Source organism: Dermacentor albipictus, chromosome 8 (assembly GCF_038994185.2).
Source record: "Dermacentor albipictus isolate Rhodes 1998 colony chromosome 8, USDA_Dalb.pri_finalv2, whole genome shotgun sequence".
Classification (NCBI taxonomy): Eukaryota; Metazoa; Arthropoda; class Arachnida; order Ixodida; family Ixodidae; genus Dermacentor; species Dermacentor albipictus.
In genome coordinates, this window is record NC_091828.1 from 126,511,456 (window position 1) to 126,532,636 (window position 21,181).

At 45.6% G+C, this 21,181-nt stretch overlaps 1 protein-coding gene across 2 annotated transcripts in view; it reads right to left on the minus strand.

Moving 5' to 3' along the window:
- Positions 1–21,181, minus strand: part of LOC135921873 (uncharacterized) — a 221,653-nt gene that overhangs the window by 133,281 nt on the left and 67,191 nt on the right. The gene's annotated exons all lie outside the window — the stretch shown is intronic.

Here is a 21,181-nt window from a genome sequence, read left to right on the forward strand (position 1 = left end):
ATAAACATAGACGCACGCAGAAAGCGCAGACTTTCAACTGGGTTTATTTCGTGAAGGCAGGGAATGTATAGGGTTCTACAAAATTGAAAAACAAGTAACAATCGCGATGAAATTGTGCACGAGGTAGTGATAAAAAATAGCAAGGCCACCGTGTGCATTGAGCGCGCGGGAGAGTCTTAATGCGCCCATCTTAGAAATATATTTCCTTCCTTCGTAGTGATAAAGAGGGTGAGCTGAGGCAGTTGCCACCCTTTTTACCAATGTGGAATGCCTCAATGGCTTCTTTCCGTTTTTGATTGCGCCTTTGAAAGAAATTTAGCCTTTTCCCGATACGGCAGACAGCTTTTGCTGTCGCATCTTTTGCAGTGCAAGTGGAGTGTGCACTGCAAGAGCGTGAACTTCAATGAGCGTGCACAGGAGCACAAAACGATCCATGCGCACCGGCACGGGCAGTAATCTCCCTTTTGTAGGGATGAGGTAGGGTTGGTGTAGCGGGCTGCATAGCCCCCGAGATCGCTGAATGCGTGACCGTACTTGTGCGTTTGTGGTCATGGCGGCTGTTATCGTCAGATCCACAGTGCGATACATAAATTTCACCAGGATTTTCTATATGTATTCGTCTAAAGGCATATCGCAATATATCTTATTATTCTTTGAAGTTCAGTTGTGTTGCCTTCTAGTCTTTCAACATTTCTTTCGGAGAAACAACTTTAACATATTATTATCATTTAACATAATATTATATTCTAGCTGATAAAGAAACCACCACATATACAATCTATGTTTCACTTAATCTTGATTACGTTTTCCACATAATGTTCCCGCTATCCGTAAATATACTTCTTGCACCACAATGATTTATTTTTACAGCGAGACTTTTAAGGTGTTAAGGGTAGTTACACAGCCGTCTTTTTGTGCGATGGAGAAAGGCGACGTGCGACAGTGTCTTCGGTATCAAAGGGTGATCAAAGAACAGCTAGGGTCCCAGCCTTTTGAGACGTAATCATAAAATTAGCAGTTTCAAACAGTGAAAGCGATAGCAAGGTTTAGCGCTGCGTTTGAACATCTCAGACGGTGTTGTAACCATATGCTGATGCGACATGTTGGCCCGAAGCAGCACACGAGGCAACTCCTGTTCGGTAGAAGGACATTACCGCAGGAAACGCTATGGCCCTGGCAGCTACCAGGCGTTCTCTGACGCCTGGTAGCTGCCAGGGTCACAGTGTAGTAGTCACAAGCGCCGCCAGTGGCGTTGTAGCCGTCGCATGCACGAGATGAGACCGACGGGAAACATATGGCATTAGTCAGCGCTCAGGGAACAAAAGTTGGGGGGATTGCGATAGCAAATTAGTAGACAGCTGCACTAAGTATAGTAGTTTGCTCTGCCGTATAAACACGCGAACATTCACTTACTAAATTACCAACCATGGTGTCACGCGCTCACAAGCAAACATGAACACATCTCGCTCGATGACTGCGCATTCTTGCTGGCAAAACGCTGGAACGAGGAAGAATAGAACGACAGAAAGCTGAGCTAGTTGTAAGGATTCAATATTGTACAGGCATAAGAACGAAGATACGCGTCTTATGGTAGAGGCATGGCATATCTATAATGGTGGAAGTGCTTGCGTGAGTCAGCCTTCGATTACTTTACATAAGGAAGAGATTAAGTGCCTTAACAGTTATCTCTCACGTAGACCGGCACGTGTACCCGACTGACACGTGGTGTTACCATTCTTGAGCATGCGCAGATGAGTTTTGTGTCTTCTTCCTTTTTTCGCCTCAGTGCTCCCTCCAGTTGATAGTCGGTGTTCGTGTTGTCCACTTCTCTACTCTTGTGTCCTGTCTGCACGCCTCGCTTCTTTTTTGCATAAGGAATGAGGAAGTGCGCCAAAAGCAACGAGTGACTTCACCTTCGTGCTGCCTCTCGCTTCAACGCGAACTAATCGGTGATAACGCAACGCACACGAAGCTATCAGCACTCGGTATGCTCCGTCCGCATCACAGGTCGCTTGCACCGCCCCATACGCAGCCGCTGCCGGAGTAGAACGACCCCCCCCCCCACCCCCCTATGCCTCGCATGTGACAGAAGATGGTGCGCTTCCTCCCCGCTTTTCTCCCTTGCGTGTACGAGATTGAGACGCGATCGTTGGGTGACCCTCGCAAGTTTCACTCACACATACAGCATACGGCGCGCGGCGACAATGTGACCGTGCTTGGACTTCACACGGATCATCACGGCGATGGTGATGGCGATGACAACGGCAGGAATGGGCCTGGAGTGTGCTTGCTTGGTCTTCCGGCCGCATTGTGTTGTAACTAACTAACTAACTAACTAACTAACTAACTAACTAACTAACTAACTAACTAACTAACTAACTAACTAACTAACTAACTAACTAACTAACTAACTAACTAACTAACTAACTAACTAACTAACTAACTAACTAACTAACTAACTAACTAACTAACTAACTAACTAACTAACTAACTAACTAACTAACTAACTAACTAACTAACTAACTAGAGAGAGAGAGAGAGAAAGGCAAAGGAAAGACAGGGAGGTTAACCAGAGATTATCTCCGGTTGGCTACCCTGTACTGGGGGAGGGGAAAGGGGAAGCGATAGGTGAGAGGGAGAAGGATTAAAAAAAAAGAAACTACACACACACGCACGTACACACAAACTGTTTCTGTGGGCACTGTCACGCAGCCCGCAAAGGCATTCCTACTGTGATGCAGTGCACCGTACAATCCTGAGTCACACAGTGAAGTCACAATCTGTCAGAAAGTCCAGTGTCTTTTAAATGGCCTACGCGAACATCAGCGCGATCGGCTATGAAGGCGCTGCTGCGGTATTTAACTAACTAACTACCGCACCGTACAATCCTGAGTCACACAGTGAAGTCACAATCTGTCAGAAAGTCCAGTGTCTTTTAAATGGCCTACGCGAACATCAGCGCGATCGGCTATGAAGGCGCTGCTGCGGTATTTAACTAACTAACTACCGCACCGTACAATCCTGAGTCACACAGTGAAGTCACAATCTGTCAGAAAGTCCAGTGTCTTTTAAATGGCCTACGCGAACATCAGCGCGATCGGCTATGAAGGCGCTGCTGCGGTATTTAACTAACTAACTACCGCACCGTACAATCCTGAGTCACACAGTGAAGTCACAATCTGTCAGAAAGTCCAGTGTCTTTTAAATGGCCTACGCGAACATCAGCGCGATCGGCTATGAAGGCGCTGCTGCGGTATTTAACTAACTAACTAAATATTGCAAAAAGAAAGGAAGTCAGCGCCGCAAACCGGACCAAGAGGCAAGAGGAGGGACACACTGCACTGACTAACAACTAATCTTATTGCGTGTACACGTCAATATATACTAAAGTACAATCAAATTTTGTGCAGCATGTAGGTGCCGCCCAGAAAGACTTCTTCGTTCCAATGTTCAGACAGAAGCCCCCCGAGGTGTTCTCCGCCGGTGAACGCCTTCGTCTGGTATCGTCCACGTGCCAGGAACGCCAGCGTCGCTTCTGACGGACGATACTGCGGCGATCAGGGAGTGTGCCCAGACGCCGAAGTGCCGCCACTTGTCTCGCATTTGAATTACGAATCGGGAAAACGCCTTTTTTTTCGCTAAACGACGTGGTCTCTAATCCGACTCTCTGCGCTCTCTTCCACGCGTCACTAATGCGGGTCCCGCGCCTGCGGGCACGTCGCCCCCTGGCGGTGGGATTAGCGACAAGCCGTTGCGCAGCAGGTAGCGCGATGCTGCAAGGTGAAACCTCCCCGGTGACGTGGACTTTAGGTTTTGCAATGGCACCAGTTTCCACATCGAAACAAATGAGCGTATAGATTAAGTATTATTTATTACGCGCACGCTGAGTCTATCTCAATAGAACGCATTGTATGTTAAAGAACTGCAACTTTACATTGACAGATATATCGATTTCGTTTGAGCCATAATATGTTCGTCGTTCAATAGCTCTTTTATGCTTATTTCATGAATATCGTCACCAGGCCATCTCCGTTACCTCTCGAAGCGCCCTCACGCATTTCGCCCCATTTACATAATCAATACGGCACCAGCGCATACACCTATGAACACAAGCCTTCAATTCATCAGTCCTTCCCCGTGTCATGGTTCTTTGGAACGATCTTCCCGATATTATTGCATCCATATGAAACCATCAATAATTCCATGATCAGCTGCGCGGATACCTTCAAGTGACACCGAGACGTTAATAATCCTTGTCTTGTACATAATATTGCGCTTTTTGGCTGTTGTGTTTTTGTAATACTCTGATATTTTTTTTCTTTAGTCCCGATTCTGACATTTATGCTGCATTTATATAGTTCTTCAATGATACTTTTTCAGTGCCTTGCACTTACCTCTTGTTACTGCTTCTTAGTCCTAGCCTTGTGCGATATTTTACCTTTTCTTTCTTGCCCTGTATATCATACATTTGCTTATAATATCCTTGTTCGTCCCCCTTACTCAAGGTCCTCTGGGCCCTGCAAGGTTTTTTAATTAAATAAATAAATAAATTGACAGATAGCACATATTGAAGGCGAACTTGGCGCATATTGATCGACTGTCATTTCAAATGAGAAATCTGATAATTTATATGACTCAAATAAGAAATTGGAGAACAGTCACTTAGGTATATTGTTTCGGCGTAGTATCCTTGCCATATAAGGCACGTATACAAGGCACAATGCTTTGGAAGTACATGAATTCCTCACGAGAAAACTTCTGTGGGTTGGCTCCATAGCCCTTGTCGCACCACAATTTTCACAGCTTCAGGAATGCTTGCTCCGTAATACATATTTGCTCCGTCCAACCTAACAAAAACTCACTGGGGTCGAGGTTGAGGGAATAAGGTGCCGTGCATTCAAAGTTCGTATTCCGGATTGTTTTAATTGGTGACCGAGCGGTATTGGGGTCTGGCGTTGTCCCGCTGTAACAATACGCTTGAATTTACAAGTCCACGCCGTTTACACGTGATTGCTGGGCAAACGTTTCTATACTATGTGCTCATGTACTTAATACTTGTATCATTTTTTTGTTGTTTGCACAATAAAAAAAAGCATGTTGTTTGTGTTTACTTCTACTATCGCTGTATTTGAATTCCACCTGCCTGGTTTTGTTTAAGACTGCAATGTCCTTGGAGAAAAAATGAAAGAAAAAAGAAAGAGCAAGAAAACGGAGATGTGCATGTCTGTTCCTGCTGGCTGTTCTACGCGGTGTTCCTGGGCTCCCTTATATTCAGCAGACACGGCCCGGTCACCTGGGCGTGCTCTACGGAAGGTACACCCGTGAGCAAAAGTATATGGACCACAGGGTCGCCGAAAAAACAGAATTTCATCGTAATTAACACGCATAAACAGAAACAGACAAGTGCACTAGACAATTCGTAATGCCAAGTTTAGACTGCAGTCTTTTATTTCACGCACGCACGCACGCACGCGCACGCACACACACAAACACACACACACACACAAACACACACACACACACACACACACACACACACACACACAAACACACACACACACACACACACACACACACACACACACACACACACACACACACACACACACACACACACACACACACACACACACACACACACACACACACACACACACACACACACACACACACACACACACACACACACACACACACACACACACACACACACACACACACACACACACACACACACACACACACACACACACACACACACACACACACACACACACACACACACACACACACACACACACACACACACACACACACACACACACACACACACACACACACACACACACACACACACACACACACACACACACACACACACACACACACACACACACACACACACACACACACACACACACACACACACACACACACACACACACACACACACACACACACACACACACACACACACACACACACACACACACACACACACACACACACACACACACACACACACACACACACACACACACACACACACACACACACACACACACACACACACACACACACACACACACACACACACACACACACACACACACACACACACACACACACACACACACACACACACACACACACACACACACACACACACACACACACACACACACACACACACACACACATTGTGAGGCGCGACTTGATGGGACGTAGACTCTTGGCAAAAGCAAGAATGAGCATGCGCGGCTTGCCTTAGAGGCCTACCACATAAGAAGACAAGGCGATAATTGCGTGACACATCTTTGTCCCTGCAGCCATCTGAATTTGACTTCCTACGTTTGCGTACGTGATAATTTGGCACATCTCTGTATTGTAATCTGTGCGCCTGCGCGGTTGTGTGGCCTAGGGTTTATACATGCATCGACGATGAATAATAATAATAATATCTGGGGTTTTACGTGCCAAAACCACTTTCTGATTATGAGGTACGCCGTAGTGGAGGACTCCGGAAATTTTGACCACCTGGGGTTCTTTAACGTGTGCCTAAATCTAAGCACACGGGTGTTTTCTCATTTCGCTCCCATCGAAATGCGGCCGCCGTGGCCGGGATTCAATCCCGCGACCTCGTGCTCAGCAGCCCAACACCATAGCCACTGAGCAACCACGGCGGGTGACGATGAAGAATTAAAGAAGTTGTTAGTCAGCGCCAGTGTGTGTCGTATCTTCCTTTTGTGGTCCGTCTTAGGTGTTTGCGCTGTAAGTTTAAGTTCAGAATTATGTACCAACTAGGCCCAAATGAAGTTTTACTACAATTCCTAAATTGGTCCATGTGGCGTAATGTAGTTAGCCGATATGTTAATTAGCGAAACTATGTTAATTAGTCAAAAAGCAAGAAAGTGCGGCGCGACTAGTCGCGCACTCTTCTTCCGTGTTTTTGTAGGCCTCGCTCAGACTTGTCAAAACATTCCTGCAGCACGTATACAGCAACAGGAAGATATATCGGCAATTTCTCATGATGGCCTATACTTTCGCGACTGACAATTTTGCTCCCATTATAATATATGAGAAGCTAATGATTACAGTAGTTGTGTAATTAGACAATATGCAGGAACAGTCTGACTCTCGCCAAGCAACGGTAAACATTACATTGGTTCTGCCCAGCTACGTGGCGCTCGCATGTTTTTGTTTTGCACAAGTTACGTAGGACACATTTTATAATCTACAGATATGAAAACTGCATTGCCGTTTTTTTACTGCCGTCGTGCTCGTTTCTGGGATTGAATGCAGCACAGCATAGAGGGGGCTGAATATCTCTATGTGAAAATTTCGTTGGTTTTCTTTTCTACTTTCGCTGTGCTGAAAAAACGAACAAGAAAGCGTTTTTACTTTTTAGCAATCTGTGAGAATTTTTCCCCAGCCTTTCCTTCGTCTTTTCTGGCCCTGCGAAGTCTCTTTTCACGGTAAGAGTCGCTCTTTAAACATGTTGTAGAAGTGTTTACTAATACAGCTCAACTTTATTTTCTCTTTAGTGTCACTTTAAGTGCTTGTTACGCAGGCGCTACTTCGATTTCAGCAGGATGCATTTAATTTTAATGAGATCTAACTTTATTTCAGCAGACTGTAATAATGGCGAAATTGGCACACATCCTCATTAATTTTGCTTGTTTGCACAACGCGCGCACTACAGGGAAGAGTTGTATTAGTAATACGTATTGAGCGCCTGCCATACAGACAAATGATGTCTAAAGAAACGTCAAAGCGAAAGTTATGCCGCCGCGTGTGGTCTTTTTGAAAAATTGGTTATCGACACTGCCATTTATAACTATACATATTCACAGAACGAAGCGTTGTTAAAGTCGGCCATAGAGATTACTACAGAAATGGCCAAATTTAACTTTGGCATTAATGTTCATGGCAGTACAGACAGAGTGGGAACGATAGTTAGTACGTGGCCTAAGCGTCGTACTTCGACCTTTAATCGGCTTTGTGACTTTGTAAATTGTTCGTTTGCAATTGACTATTGCATTATAAATAAACATATAGCATGATTATGTATTTGCGCTGAAGCTTATGGCCTTCGTGCGTTCAGAAAAAAAATATGGTTGCTCGGAAACTTGGAAATGTAAAGCACAATAAATAACGCCGCAAGAACGTCTGAAGACACGAACGTGAAGATTAGACCTATCCACGTCTCATCATTATCGTGCTGGCTCAACGATCGCAGTGCAGGAGCTTCGTTTAGCAGCTTTTGTAGGAGGCCCCATGTAATACGAGAGAGCAATGTGCGCGCGTGTCCGTCTTGTCAACGCGCAATGACACGAGTTCCCGTTTCCAAGCAAATAGTGCGATTCACTGGTGTGCGCCTCACAATACGACGCTGTCAAATTGAAACGAGACGGCTTACACAAGCTCCTACATCGTGCGCTGGGCTTCTAACGATGAGTTGCCCCGACTTGGCTGGTTTTGAATGGTTGCTAGGTGCCGGTTCATTTAGGCAGAAATCATTAAGGTGCCTTTCGCTGAAACTATAGGCATTACCAACGAAGGGCCTTGTGACCGGATCCATTTGACGGAATCACAAGACTACGGCTCATTTAGCCCAACGACAGCAAGGTACTTTTTCCCGAAGGAGTAGCTGGAAACAAGCCCAACGTAAACGTGGAGCAGGCAGTATCCGAAGGGCGCGTACGCGAGGAAAGCAAACGAAAAAGTAAACGGTCGAGGACTGGAGGATAAAAAACCAACACACTGACGCATGAACGTAGGGCGTTCTGGGCGCTTTCATTATCCAAACGGTGCGCAGAGAATTACACGGCAGAGAAAGGAGGCCTCGCGAAGGAAGAAAGGTTTCCTGGAACTTGCTCTCATCCTTCGATGTCACAAAGGATGGATTACCGTTTCCTCGCTTTTATTTCGTGCCACGTGCACCATCCGTTGTCATCGGGCACAAAGCAATCTACGCCCAGCGAAAAGAACAACGGAGCTGGTGACGCCGCCTCACGAATACTGATGAGGCAATGTCTCAGTCAAAAGAAATTCTTCGTTGCTAACGCAGGAACGTTGCAAACGAGGGAGAAAGGCTCGTTGCGTACGTCTAGTATGTTGATTCACTGCCTGAGACCTTTGTGTTGTCTGCCAGGTCTATGAGTTTGAGGCGTCACGAGTTTGAGATTTTTACTAAGACCTACGGTAGGCACTATTACGGTGCTTGTAAAGTTTAGAAAGTACCAAATGATTCTGACTATTAAAATCCAGTGCCACTGCCCAGACGTACTACGTCACCAAAACATGCCCTCTATATTTTAACCCCAGTAACCGAACTACTGCCTGCGACAGTATCACCACCTAGTTTCTCCTGGCCCCTGCCCGTCTTAGTGTTAAAGAGAAAATTAGGTTTAGCTGCATTAGTAGATGACGCTTTCACAATAAAGAAACCACTCTTACCAGAAGAAGAGGCTTGATTAACTATAAACTATGAAAGAATGGGAGGCGACGCCACCCAAAGGAGTCAAACACTGAACTTAGAGTGTTTTTTTTAGAACTACTTATGCTTCACAACGGCTCAAATAGGGGAAGTGCTATGAAATCTACGACGAGAAGCTTAAAGCTGAATTACCGTCGCTGGGGTGAACGCGAAATGAAAAAAGAAAAAAAGAAGTTTGGTTTTTATTTCATCTTCTAGAAATTTACCTCACACAGCGAAATTAACCAAAAGGGAGTTTTGGAAGAATAGTTATTCATTACAAATTGATTAAGTGTTTCTTTGTTTTAATGTTATACAATTCCCGTTGTCAACAGCGTGTGGGCGCGAACGAGACTACGCGGGATTTTATGCTTTTGACAAATGTCGCCTGCGCACGCCTTGGTTGCTCGCACAGCTTTGCACGGACGTGGTTTTATTAAGGATGAAGCACATCTCCTATAGGAAGGCACCTTCGGGTCATGGTCTTTTGGAGATGAGCCAGGGATCTTACACGAACGACATTGACCTGAGCTAATACGAGGCCGCGAAGGTGGTCTCGAAGGTAATGCTGGTCGCTCTTACATAACAAACGCGTTTTCCGAAGTAAAATTCACGCAGCTGTGCTTAAATGTAGTTCGTCCTGAAGCTGGAGCTCCACGAATAGAGACCGTGTCCATTGTCTACGGGCACGCAACGAAGTTCAACGTAATTTTACACGACAGTGGGCGGCTGCTTTTTCTTCAACTTGGAAATTAAGCTTTGAGGGCCTCAAGTGGAAGATTTATATGCGAGATCCTACGCGTGGGCTTCGCACAACGTGTGATATGGTTTCGAAACAGCTTTGGTATTGCCATTCCTGTCTTCCTACGTTTCTATAGGGGATATGTATACACCGGAGACTCTGAGAAGGGAAATAAAAATCTATTTTGAGTATTTAGGGCAGCAAGACTGGCTCGCTGAAACAAGCCCTTCGGTCAAAATATTCTCGAAACTCGTCTCAAAAGTCTTGCAAAAGTCTTCAAGAAGTTGCCCGTGACATTCTGCTAGCGAATGAGTTTCAAAAGCTGATTGAAAAGATTCTTTGCCTTGATTTACATGAATAATTCGAACGAAACAGATTGCAATACTGTTGGTCTTGGTGAGAAGTTCTCGACATTAAAGCGTTAGAACCGTATTGGATTGGCGAAGCGGGTAGGAGGGGTGGGGGGGGGGGGGAGTGCTTTTAATATGTTTGAGTATTGCCAGAAGTGGGGACACTGTCGGGTGGTCGCTATATGGTGGGTAATGGCGTGGATCTCGAAAATTTCAGACTGCGAAACCCAAGAAAATGTACTGACAAGCTTCAAGACGGCCATAAATAATTTTCTAGATAGGTTTTCCACGTACCAGTTTCGGCGTCATTTTTATAAAGTGTACCCTCCAATAGGTAATGACGCAGAAGGTGATCACATGGGAGCAGAACATTGTGACTTTTCGGAATTTGCTCCAGCTCGTTCGGTCATTAGCAATGCTGTTACTTGTTGCGCAGCCCGATGTCGCAGTATAACACACAACCCAGCGAACGGGAGCGAGTGCGAAGACATCATGGTGTTCTGATCTCACGTGACTACATTCTGTGTCATGGCGTATTGACACGTACACCTTTTCATAACGCATGCACAAAAATACTTTTAATCAGGCCTTCAATATTTTTAGAAACTTTCTTGAAAACCGAAAACATAATAATAATATATGGGGTTTTACGTGCCAAAACCACTTTCTGATTATGAGGCACGCCGTAGTGGGGACTCCGAAATTTTTACCACCTGGGGTTCTTTAACGTGCACCTAAATCTAAGTACACGGGTGTTTTTGCATTTCGCCCCCATCGAAGTGCGGCCGCCGTGGCCGGGATTCGATCCCGCGACCTCGTGCTCAGCAGCCTAACACCATAGCCACTGCGCAACCACGGCGGGTTAAAACCGAAAACATATGTATCAAGTTGATAACTTTGTAACTGGGCAATAAAAACAGTATTACAATTCTCTAAACTGCTCATATTAAGACATACATAGCGGACAACGTTGGCTTAATATATACAAGTATACAAGTACGAGTGACTTGTAATTAAGACTTTTGTGAAGCCGTCATAAGCACAGTAACAATAATATTTCCGCTATTAACTCATACATCAGATTTGTCCTCTTCGGACGTTCTTAAATATGCAATTTATAGAACTGCGCTATCCGCTTTCGGTACTGACTCATTGATTCCTAAAGCATTGTGCTTCAGTTGTTTAGAATATTGCCGATTTGCGACATGTTTTTTTTTTTGAAAATTTGAAGCACTAAATCAAAATTCTACTTTCTGCAGTCTCTAGAATTCGCTTCCTGTAGCCAGAACGAGGATTTGCGCTGAAACGAAAGTTCAGACGCGGGGACCTGACTTCGCCAGGACAGCAACTGCTTTCTTTCGTAGCATTTATGTGCGCAGTAGCTGTCTCTCCCACGTCCTTAAGTGCTTGACGTTAGAATTTCTTTGAAGTTGCTCAGTGGCTATGGTGTTGGGCTGCTGAACACGAGGTCGCGGGATCGAATCCCGGCCACGGCGGCCGCATTTCGATGGGGGCGAAATGCGAAAACACCCGTGTACTTAGATTTAGGTGCACGTTAAAGAACCCCAGGTGGTCAAAATTTCCGGAGTCCTCCACTACGGCGTGCCTCATAATCAGAAAGTGGTTTTGGCACGTAAAACCCCAAATATTATTATTATTATTATTAGATTTAGGCGCACGTTAAAGAATCACAGGGGGTAGGAATTTCCGGAGTCCTTCACTACGGAGTGCCTCATAATCAGAAAGTCGTTTCGGCACGTAAAACCCCATATTAAAGAAAAAACATGTTTGCTTTGTAATGTAAAGACAAGCTGAAGTTTCTGCCCGCCGCATCAGCGCTGATTCCTCCCCTACACCGCAGTTTGAGTAATATAGCGTGTGATAAATTGAGTGACCCTTACACACACAGCGACAAGGTTTAGTAAACTTCGTACATGCGGGCGCGTTCATTCAATGCAGGCCCATTTGGAGAATAGGTGCGCTGCAGGAGCACCTAATGCGAAACACTGTCGTGGTTGAGTGGACAATGGGGAAAAACAGTAACTGCTATAGCATGTCTTGGCAGAAATGAAAAGGGTAAATCTCGTGGGTGCTTTTCCCGAAATTCTATTCGCAGTCTCCGAGCCTGAGTGGTCCAGAACCGAGCTGCAGCAGTTACACAATTGATGACTGCACAGTGCTTGTCTTCAAGCACTTTAATATTTGCAAGGCTTTGCGAGTCTTCGCATTGATGATTGCTCGTAGCCGTTGCCTACAAAGTGATGCTAATTGTTTGTAAACAACGCTAATTCGAGACTACGAGCTCCTTAACGCTTCCCTTTTCTTTAAAAAGCGTGCAACGACGTATTAATTTCACAACAGAAATTTCTGTGATGCAGTTTTATCGTTAAAGCAATTGGGCCTGGTGATAAATGTGGCTACTGTGCACAAGGTCATTGAAATCGGCTGTACAAAAGATGGTGCTCATGTTTCTGAGACCTACAGCTTAAAAAAAAGGAGCGTATCCACACAGATGCACCTGCTAAGCAATGAGGGACACGCACCACCCCGGGAATGTTGTTAGCGTACTTCACATCATAAAAAAAGTAAACAAAGAGTGCACTTTTCTTTCACACATTTCTAAGCGCTGTGGCTGCTATCGCAATGAACTACAAGCTCGACGCTCAAGATCTTGTTGCTGATGAGCGAAACGTACTTGGCGTTTTCATTTGCGTCTTGTCTGCACATATTATTTGACGCCCTAAAATGACAGGCACAGCAGACGCACGCGTATTTTTTTTTGGTGTTCCCATCGCGAAAGAATGTATTCTGCGTTGGACAGTTTCGAATAAATGGCATTGTAGTTTGCACAATGAGATTTCTCAACCAGTCCAAGCGCTGCTGTTCTAGAGCACTTGAGCCATGAGTAACGAAAGAAAGCACGCACGGAGCGAGTGTCACGAGCAACGACAGCGGGAGAATGTGTGTGTAGGTTTATTGTTGAAATCGTTAGTGGCCACAAGAAGCCTAATACAGGATGGGAGGATGTCGCCTAGTACCACGCTGCATGGGAAAAGTGTTTCTGCGCATCTGCACGTGGAAATCTACTGGAGAACTCGGAGCGCCTCGTGTGGCAGTTTCCTCTAAAATCCGCGCGTTCGCCGGTGGGATTGGGCCGAGCGTGGTTTGGCGAAGTACCAGCGAGTTTTGTGCGACGCTGTCAGACGCGCTAATGAGGTTCAAAAATAAGGGTGGCTTCGGCGAAGGTCGAAGCGTTCGTGTCGACCCTGGCTCGTTAGCGTCAGCCGCGCATGTTGAGACATCGCTGCTGTCAAAAGTCTCACCTTCTAGACTTACGGCGACGCACTTGCGGCACATGTACTTAAGCTGAAATGTAGCGCTTGGTAACAAGAGCGTCATTTTGTGCTCGACGCAGAGTCGCGGGAATTTTACATGCGTCTTCTAGACGGGAGGCCTTTGTGAAGCGATGCTGCAATCCTTCGTCGAGGTTTTAGGCCGGTATGAAGGAAACAAGAAAAAAAGAAACTGAATTGTAGTAAAACAAAACCGAGGACAATTAAGGAGGGCGTGGGATGGAAACGGGTGCGTCTGCTCTTGCCTCTTATAAAGGCTTTGCGTGACTTAATCCGTGCGGCTACAATACCGCATTTATTTGAGTAAGACCCGCAGTTCCTTTTTTCCGGGATCTTGGGCAGAGTGCTACCACACGTGGGGCATGTGACTACCCGGCATAGCAAACAGCTTCGCGAATGATGTATAGAATAATGACAATACTGGTTACACACTAGATACGAACTTATTTAGAATTGGGTACCAGTTTGATCAAGTTCCGCTTCATTATTCGTCCTTCCCGCTCATGATGTCGCTATGTCGTCATTGGAGCCTACTACCCCATCGTCATACTCCAAAAGATTTCTATTGTGTGGATGCATGGATTGGATGCATGCAAGCTTCTTTCTTCAAATGCATGACCTCCACAGGGGTGAGGGCGGCAGGGGTAGGTTGCGACTCTTACATGATTAAGTACGGTATGTGGCTCTTAGCGAATACGAATAGCGGCTCCAGAGATTGCAGAGCAAGTGAAGCTTGTGCAAGCCATAGGGTTTCCTACAAAAATTACTAGAGGGAACTCTGGCGCTGCAGTCGTTGTACCACCATCGGGAATGATGGGAAGTACATGGATTTGTCTGATCTTCGTGCTTGTGGATTCAGACGTTCTTGTGGCTTTGTATATTACGCATTATAAATCTTATTCTCGTATATTTCAGCACAATCTATATTCTTCGAAGGGCAGAAGACGCCGGGAACGCGTACAATTGCTAATAATTGCAACGATTGAGCTTGTCCAGGTGGCCAAATCGAAACGCGCCAAGCGTCTCAAGGCACTGGCATGCCTGCGATAAATTCATAAGGGCGTTTCATTCGCTTGTTGATACATGCGTCCGTGGATTAATGGTTTCAATATCAGGCTTCTGTGCTAGAGTCCCTGTGTTCGAATCCTACCGTCGGGCAATTTTAATTATGTTTATCTAATTATTTCTTACGCAATACACTGTTGAAAATGACGAGTTTACAAAGTCACAAAGCCACTTGAAACCAAAAGGACGAAGTTTAGGCAAATTCATGTACTTCCCATAATTTCCATGCTGGGACAACCGCTCCCATTGCAGCTCCTGTAGACACTAGCGCCAGAGTTCCGTCTAGTAATTTCTGTAGGAAACTCTATGGTGCAAGCAGTAAAGCGCAGAGGCATCTTGCAGAAATTGCGCATGAAATCTTGCGAAACTGCAAACCGCAACAGGAAAAGTAAGACGATAATATAAACAGGAACAGTTTGCTGTCAGTGAGGGCGTAGAGGATCGGTAGCATGGCCGCCTGAGGCGGACGGACAGACGCAAGGACGGACGGGCAGACGGATAGACAGACGGATGGATGGACGGACAGACAGACAGACGGACACTGACATGCAGACAAACCGGTGCACTTGCGAATGTATCATGGCGCCAACGGTACCTGGCTGCGTATGAGTCACGTCGCACGAATGTGAGACGGCGTAACATGCACGTGCTCTTTCCGTAATTCGTCGCGATCACCGCTATTTTAGTGATAATTTTGGATGTGAAATCATAAAGTGGCTCACTGAGCCAAAAAGCCGGCGTCTGTAGCAGCGAAACGGCACTCAAATTACTATTGGCTGGGACTTCACGTGCGTGCCTCGACGGAGCAGTGTGAGTGAAAGGAAACATTTGCTGCCGCGATGGCGTTCCGGTTTATGAAACCATGCTACTTGGACCGGAATTTCCATTGTCAAGCCCGATGTAATGAAAAGGGCGATGTCAAAACCACCGTGGCTTACTCGGGAGCGTCCACATTAGATTCTATGACAGTCGGGGAAGGTAGCATGACATCACAGATCGAAGCGCACCGGCCTTGTGTTATCTAGGAGCGGTTGGCCAAATGTATCAACGTGCTCGCTTGCCCGGGAGAAGTTCAGGAGTCGAAGGACCGCTAATTGGCGTTCAGTTGGACATTAATGCTTTGGCATTCACAACTCATAAGAATTGCTTAGGTGTCTTCGCCCATGGTTGATCCATGGTTTGACAGGTATCCGCGAGTTGTACAAGCTGATATTGGTTATGTGTGTGCTGCAGGCATTACGCTTGTGACGCGTAAGCAGTGCGTGTGTAACGCAACCTTCACTGACGGGGAGAGTCAATTCGCCGTGAAGAGGAATGTGCGGGCTTTTGTTTGAGCTTTAGGCTTTTTTCGAGGCGTACATCAGTGCGCCTCGAATATACCTTTCAGACAGGATCGTCACTGCTTGGTCTGCGCGCATAGTTTGTTTGTTTTCGATTCGGAAACACGGTGAAGCGGCTCTTTAAAGCCGTAGTCGACATCAAAGTTTTAAAGCCGTGTCGCGTTCGCAATCAGATGTCGGCTCACAAAATTCGATCACCGTTATGTTGCGTTGCCGACAAAGAGATAACATAGCAAAAGTTCCTAGAAGACACCAAAATGGGTACCGAACCCGGGACCTTTCATCTGAAAACTTACGCTTCGGTCAGTTAACTGTGCAACGATAACGTTTCATATTGCCCCATTCCACACACAGACAGAATACTCACGAGAAACATAAAATTATAGCACGACAGCTACGTCACTGCACAAAACTATTACACCACTATGCTTCGGATAAAAGCGAGTGTTGGTCAAAATCATAAAATCTCTTCAGATTCACTAACAGTCCAATTTTTGTAATCTCTCGTTTGTATATTCATGTTCCGCTATGGGCACCTATGAACATGTTCAAGGCCAATCTGAAGTACAATGGCTTACTGCTTGCGAGTCAATGCCAACATGATATCACCGGAGAAGCAGGAGCGTTAAAAGCATCACTGGCTCACGAGGCGCTTTTTCCGACTTGCGCTAAAATGCCGAACGCACGTTCCTGGTTAGCTCAGATGGCAGAGGCTGCCCCGGAAAGGCGGTAGTCCCTGGTTCGAGTCCCGGATCAGGACGAATTTTTCTTCAACTGCGAGGCTTTCGAGGAATCCGTATAGGTTTCCTTTGTAGCAACTGCTACGATTGGGTGGATGTCTCACTTTCCCTTTATTAAACTCCGTTTATATTCGGACCATGGAAGGTTGCCTGTGTGGCGCAGCGGTAGCGTATCCTACTCGCGAGTCCGACTCCCAACCCGACAGGCCCACTTCGAATCCTAGAAGGTGAACATTTTTTTCCTTCAAAAGTAACATCGTTTACTATATAAATTTAGATGCTTGTGAGCCATCAAGTGACTGTGATGTGGGTTTCTCGACACGCTGTGGACTCCACCACTTTTTCGGTTGAATGGGAGCCTTAATGCTCTCGCGTTAAAACTAAGCCTTACAGACACCGTCGGAACCAACGGCGTCATGACTAGCTGTTGGAAAAACTTCGAGGCGGCGTTGCCGCCAGTTTCTTGCCTTTGCGTCTTTTCTTTCTTATCTTTTCTTACGGCAAGAGTAGCTTTTTTAGTATTGTAAAACAGTAATTTACAAATAATGTTGACGTTAAGTGTCTGTTTGCAGTCCCTTTAAGGTGCCGGGGTGAATACTGCGAGGCCTACGCATCCTCGTGGCTTCACCTCGTCGCAAGCATTGCCTCTCAAATCGGCCAGCAACGCAAATATGAATTTCCTTGCATCGAAACTCACCGACTGTGTAGACAGAAATGTGGACGACTGTACACCAGTTTCAATGCTAAATGTTTGCAGCTCTTGCTATTGCTGAACGTTAGGTCAGCTAGTTACTGGCTTTGAGAAACGCAATTTGATATCCACTACCCATACTGTGCATTTCGTGTTTGTGTTTCGTCTTCCTTAGCGCTACAACCAAGTTCATCATGTTCGCAAGACGAGTAGTCGCCCAAGCGGCGCTAGCAAGCTTCATAGCGCAGCGCCGTTGCAATAAGGAGGAGGATATACATACGAAGGCGTATCGAAACACAAAGCGACGAAGAATTCCTCTGGGATTGGGACTGCGTACGGTGACGACGTCGCACCCGTCTCTGGACGCAGCGCCTCGCTCCAATCGATATGCTGATTTCCGCTACCTTCCTGTCCTTTTCTCTTTGTCCTTCACACTCCTGACTCGCATATCCTTCCAAAGCCCTCCGGCACTCCCAACTTCGCAGTGAAGGGATTTCGCGTGTCTAAAGTTGGTGCCTCTAAAATCGTGCACCAATGCGGCGGCAGCTACAATTCGCTTCATCCGATCAGCAAAGAGTGCAATGCGTGTCTCCATCGCAAGTTTTGTCTTAACTTTGTTCAGGCATGTAAACAATTACTTTAGATATGAGCCAGCCAAAGACGAAGAACAGACGAGAGGCGTGGCACACACGACTATATATACTTTTGCAACACCTCATTGGAATATTGCACTGCGTATTGTGTATATATATATATATATATATATATATATATATATATATATATATATATATATATATATATATATATATATATATATATATATATATATATATATATATATATATATATATATATATATATATATATATATATATATATATATATATATATATATATATGCATACACATTGTCTGTTCGCCGTCTGTTCTCCTCTGATGCAGACGATGGTTCAAGGATCACAGCGACATAGGTTGAAGTGATTGGATCAGTGTGTTTTGAAGGAGAGGGGCTTTCACGATTGTATGCATTTGATAACGTTACAAATGAACATTAAAAACCACACATGCCAGCGTATGATTTTGAATGTTAGCTTGACCAAAACCCCGATTTTGTTACTTCAGTCATACGATTTCAGAAACAAAAGAACAAAAATAAAAGATAGCGGAATCGAGGTAATAAGGATTCTACGGCTGTACGTTTTAACCTTTTAAGGAGATTTTTTCTCTACAAGGAAAAGTCGTCTGCATCATGTAATACATGCCGAGAAAGACGAGAGATTGAAAAAAAAGGCCTGGCTATTGATGCCGGACACTTCACCATGCGGACTGCTGAACTAAGAAGTAAGACCCCCCTGAGCAATTCGTTGTAGGCATCTCTACAGTGCACCGTATTAGCGAGACAACGAGTAGTTTTCCACGTCTGATGTGCCCAATCCGGGTGACCCCGATCGGACGACGAAAGTTCGAACTCGGGCTTGACGCGGTCGTTAGGCCACTCACTCACGCACTTACTCACACTTCGCGGTTTTGACGTCGAGGAGGCGTTGCTTGACAGAGCATACGAACGGCGGAACGGTAATTACAATCGAAGTTGTCGAGAGCCTTCGGCTTTGAGATGCGCAATCTCGGTCGGCCCGATGTTGAAGTACGGCGCATTAAAAGCCTTTGCCCGGCTTTCGGAGAAGGAGATTAGCGTGGTCGGGCAAAGTTCATCTCGCTGGTGTGAAGTGCAGGAGAAGGGCGACAGCTGGTTGACGACGCCTGTTCTCGGGGTAGGTTTATAGGCTTTTTTTTAAACAGAAAGGCAGTGCAGACTTCTCGAATCTGATAAACTCCCTCGCTGGATTCGATGAACCTCCTGTTTTCTCTTATAGTGTATCATGGTATTTATGTGTCACATACCTGTGTATGTGACACATACATAACCAAGTAACAGTTTTTTTCTTCCGTACTGCAATACCTAAGTAAGGCGCCTGAGTAGCACTGCTGCGAAGCGCTAATAGTATAACGTGCTTTCGTTAAATGTGGTTTCTGCATTTTTTACGTGACAGGTCTTTAAAAGGCCAATCTTTGAGCGATTTTAAACAGTTCCACGGGAAAAAAATATCCAAATTTCACACCCGCTGTAGGAATCAATGCTACGCGACGCATTTCGGGAGCAGCTGGGCGTCCAGCATTACCTACTGGGTTGCCCAATGTGTAACCAGATGGCACAACGTATCCGTGTAAGGCCACCAACCGTGTTGTGACGCGAGCGGGTGTGTGTGTGCTAAAACAAAAACAAGACGACGATAGCGAAACGACAGCGGCTAGGATTGTTTGTGGAAGACGATGGCGATAACGATGGCATGCCGGCGACGACGGCAATGAGAACAATGGACTGCAATAGCGTGAACCCTGATTTATTGTGCTCCGACAAAGAAATGCCACTACCTGAGTCAGTTGCAAACGTAGTGCACTGTTTAAAGTGGGGCGATACTGAAGGAGGGGTGCAGGTAATATTGGAAAGTGGCAAGAAGCCTCATATTTTCCAAATTGACTCGGGACAGACAAGCGGTGTTCGCCTAAAGAACACTAAAAACATCTGCATAAAAGAAAGGGACAGCCAAATGTCAGTGCTAAAGAAGACAAAGCCGATGCATAGCGGTTCAAATGATTCGATCATTACATGTTGAACACGTCCCTCTATTTCGTCTCTTTGTCTTTCATCTTCATGTTCCCTATTCACTGATTGTGTGTGTTATTCGTATTGTATTTCACGCGCCATTAAGTCAGCATTGACTTTATCGTCGACGCTTAGTTAAGCCTTCCTTTTCTTTTGTGCAAGAGGCCGGGTGAGCCGATCCTGGAGACAGTGAAGTCTGTGGTGCAATGTGGTTAATTTTCGACTAGGCTGGAATACTTCGATTTGAAACACAAATATTAAATTTGCATCAGACACTGTGGATATTCTCACACGTCCAGTTGTAAGTCTAGTGGTCATCCCCTCTATTTATTGGCCTTGCGTACGTGTTACTCGTTCGTTGTTTTCTCGTTCGCGATGTCGCTGTAAGCGAACAAGCACAGCAGACAATTATTTCGTAAAAGCTAGCGTGCTTGTTCAATGATCAAAGCGTGTTTGTCTGTTGTTCGCTGATTGACGGTGATGCGTAGTATCGGGATGTGCACTCGGGCCGACACAGTGGCACGCACATGCTCTTATTAATACCTTGTATAGCCAACACTGCATTAGACAAAGCCTGGGAGGCCGGGACATGCTTTTGGGATCAGGCTGCCGTTATGGATCGTGTTCAGCCTATATATAAAACACGGTGCAGGCAGCGCACACGTTGAGGTAAAAACGGAAAGAGGTCGAAGACTGAGCCTGGCGAGGCACGATAGCGATTGCTTATTGTGCGTTGCGAAATTAGACGATGACG